Raw genomic sequence first — 4,289 nt, 5'->3', positions numbered from 1 at the left:
GCGGGGGGGGCCTAGCCGGCACCAGGGCCTTTTGAGGGAGGGGTGGTACCAGCCTGGGGATGCACTACCATTTGGTTAACCCCCCCTACCCCACGGTAGGGTGTCTGTGCCGGGTGAACTTGGGTTCTGTCTTGGAGAGGGACAAGGGACGGGGATGACGCCCATTCCCGGTCCCTCGCGCATCGGTCAGACCCTCCCCGGGGGTAAGAGGCCAGCCAAAGTCTCGGTCCTAAACCCGAGCGCCCAATGCGGCCGCGGACCACTCCGTCAGCCGGGGCGTGCCAGGGCAGGGCCGAGCCCTGTGCCTAGGGTGCGTGCTTGCAGGAGGCGGCCGAGGGCTTCGGGCTGACGCCGTCTGTCACTCAGGCCGCTCCGCCGTTAATTATCCTTCCGCAAGTTCACCTACAGAAACCTTGTTACGACTTTTACTTCCTCTAGATAGTCAAGTTTGATCGTCTTCTCGGTGCTCCGCCAGGGCTGGTGCCTACCCCGGCGGGGCTGATCCGAGGACCTCACTAAACCATCCAATCGGTAGTAGCGAAGGGCGCTGTGTACAAAGGGCAGGGACTTAATCAACACAAGCTCATGACCCGCACTTACTGTGAATTCCTCGTTCATGGGAAATAATTGCAATCCCTAATCCCTATCATGAATGGGGTTCAGCGGGTTACTGTCAGGATCACAAAATCTAGAATTCCAAATAGTCAGGCTATCAATGTGCTTACCACTAGAATGTTCAGGAGATGTAAGAAAACCTTCAGGGCATTGAAGAGGTCTTCTAGATCAATCGTCAAAATGGTGGCCAAAAGTCACGAATTGAAACGGCAGGTTAGCGTTCCAGCTAATGATTCTAATCTGCAAGAAACAGGTGAGACGCCCGTAGTGTGACGCACTTCACCTGATTATCGAGGAGTGCAAGACGTTCCTACTGAAAGCGCCGCGTAGTGCAGGGAAATATCTGCGTTGCAATTCATTTTCACAAGAAATATCCGGTTGCAGCTTTCGGGAATTAGAACGGCATTTTTTCATGTAAGACTGTTCTGTTTTCTGAGTTTGCGCATTGTATCAAAGAGGAAGGAATAGAGTGCGCAGCTGCGTGAGCAGTTGTGTCTGTCAAGGAGTACATGCGCAGAGCAGTTAGCGCTCCTGAATGACTACTATAGTCAGAAGAAGCAATTTTTCACGAACGGGAAGTTTGTTAATGCACAGTGGGTGAATGTTCGAATAATGCACGTCCTTCACTGTAGTCAGAGAGAAAAGAAAAAAGGAGTTTAAGTCAATAAAAAACACTGAGCCCTTCTCGTTGGCAGGGTCCAGAGGAAGTCCTAGACTTCAGTTCAGTTTACCTCGAGTGCTCCACAGGATAAGCAGCAGTATGAGAGAATTCTTCTATTTGTCAGTCATTTCCAGAAGTGAGAATCTAAACTATGTCTGGATAAATTGAAGAGTTAAGGTTAGTATACTATGGACAAAGAGTTTTAAAAAGCTATACAGGATTAAAAATTTAGTTAGGTGAAGAAACCACATTACTTACACAGAATCCAGTTAAAGCTTCATCTGTGGCACGTTAGGTGAGGATACCTAAAAGAAAAAATAGAAGTTGAGAGTGAGTAGAGAGTTCAAGATTAACCAAGTATACATTACAATTTTAGTACACAGGAAGGAAGCGAAGAAAAAAGAAATATTAGAAGAGGAGCAAAGGCCACACCTAGGGCAGGTAGGATTAAAGTAATTCATGTTGAAGATTTAGAAAAAGATAGGAAGGTTAATAGAGAAGTAATTGTGTCTTCTATTTGCAGCAAAACACACGCAGCCTGAGAAGAAGATAGAAGTCAGTAGAAGCAGAAGAACATTCTGACATGTGTGGCAGTCTCTTCTCTGTCCTATCCCCTCTCCCCCGTATAACTCAATCAGCTTACACGTTACAAATTGAGTGTGGCTGGGGGAGCTTCAGGAGAGAATTGGGAACTTGCGGCGTACTGCTCCTGCGTACGTTTTTGGAAGGCACTCATCTGATTAGAGCCTTGACAGAGTGAAGTGCCCCCGATATATTTGGCGCCTGAGCAGTATGGTGGAAGGTTTAGATTTGAAGAACTTAGGAGAAATTTTAGAAGGAATACAAAGGGAGTCCATTTTTGTTAGAGAAGAGAATAGAGAACTTAGAAAAGAAACCACATACTTGACCTTGAAGATGAGTAACTTAATTTCTGGTCCTAGTTTCAAGTATACACATAACATAACATAACATAACATAACGTAACATAACATCTACACCTACATCTGAAGAAAAGTTAGGGGAGGTTCCAATCATACAATCTAAGGTTACCACACAGGTTATTCATTCCCTATCACCGGTCATTCCGCTGGCATCACCTGAACGATTCGGGGGGGATCCCCAGAAGGCTCAGGTGTTTCTCACCCAATGTACTTTACATTTTATGTGCTGACCAGCGGTCTTTCCTGGCCTTTATTTTGTCATATTAAAGTGGAGACGCCGTGTCTTTGTCAATGCCTCTGGTCACCAGAAATTATCCAATCTTGTATGACCTGGACAAATTCAAAAAGGAATTTCTTAGAATATTCGATAGACGAAGAGTCTCCCAAGCTACAGACAACGAATTGCTGGAAATAAGACAGGGCAATCGCGATCTGATGGCTTACCTTGCTCAGTTTAATAAGCTAGTTGTGGAAACCGAATAGCCAGAAAATAAACGAGCAGCGGTATTCTACAGAGGATTAAAGGATGAACTCAAGGATGCCTTAGCACAGGTTCCTAATTGACCCACGGAAATTTCGGCATTAATTGATCTAGTTCTAGAGATTGATTTTCGCCAGAGTGAAAGAAAGGGGGAAAGAAGAAGGGATTATCGACCAAGTGTTCCCTGATTTGATAGAATCAGAAATGAAGGAGCAAAGGACAACGATTCGAACAGAAATGGGGAACCCATGCAAACTGGAACAATTTGAGGGCCTCTTTCTAAAGAAGAGACGCAGAAAAGAAGAGCAAATATTCAATGTCTTTACTGTGGAGGTAGTTGACATTTTGTTCGTAATTGCCCCAAGAAACCAAAATCCACGCTGGCGGAAAACACCTTGCACCACCAGTAAAAGGAGTTGGACTGGTGGTTGCAGAATTGAAGACAGCTCCAGATACCCATACTTTGGCGAATACTCTGCAGTCTGCATCCCCTCATTTAGTATTAATGATGACAATACAGTTCAAAGAGAAAGAATTGAAATCAGTAACAGTGATGATAGATTCTGGCGCAACCGGCAACTTCTGTGATCTGAAATTCGCTGATAAAGTTGGGTTGCAAGCTATTAAGAAGGAAAAAAGCAAAGCTGTTAGAGCGGTTGATGGTACAAATCTCTCGTCTGGACCCATAGTTAGTCATACAGAGCCAGTGGAGTTGGAAATCAAAGAAGGGCACATTGAAACATTACAAATCAATTTAATTGATGCACCACAGTTTCAATTAATCTTAGGTCTCCCTTGGCTGACAGAGCATAATCCTACTATAGATTGGGGGGCTCAAACTATCACATTGAATTCCGAATATTGTAAGGAGAATTGTCGAAGAGATTGTTTGAAGCAGACTGAGAAATCATCCGCGTTCTATTTGAGTGAAAATGAAACCACTATTTGTATAATTAATACAGTTACACTGCCTGAGGAGTATTCTGAGTTTCAAAAGGGTTTTAATGAAGAAAAAGCCAAAAGGCTTCCCCCATTTAGAGAGTATGATTGTAAAATTGATCTGAAAGCAGGATCTAATCTCCCTTGAAGCAGAATGTATGCATTAACAGAACGAGAGGATGAACATTTGAAAAAATATCTTGAGGCATATTTGGATAATGGGTTAATTAGACTGTCACAATCCCGGTCTCTTCTCCTCTATTTTTCATTCCGAAGAAGAATGGGGAATTGAGAGCCTGCATTGATTACAGAGCCATCAATTGAATGACAATCAAGAATTGTTACCCTTTACCTTTGATATCAGTGTTATTGGATCAGTTGAAGGGAGCGAAAATTTACACAAAACTGGATTTGAGGGGAGCATACCATCTAGTCAAAATTCGAGAAGGAGATGAGTGGAAGACAGCATTTAGAACCAAACATGGACTCTATGAATATCAAGTAATGCTGTATGGTTTATGCAATGCCCCGGCAGCCTTTCAACATTTTATCAACGATGTGTTGAAAGAGTGCATAGATAGATTTGCCATAGTATATATTGATGATATGCTCATTTATTCAGATACAGAGGAAAAACATGGAGACCATGTGA

This window comes from Lissotriton helveticus, chromosome 2_1 (genome assembly GCF_964261635.1).
Source record: "Lissotriton helveticus chromosome 2_1, aLisHel1.1, whole genome shotgun sequence".
Lineage (NCBI taxonomy): Eukaryota > Metazoa > Chordata > Amphibia > Caudata > Salamandridae > Lissotriton > Lissotriton helveticus.
Note: the sequence above shows the minus strand (reverse complement) of the source record.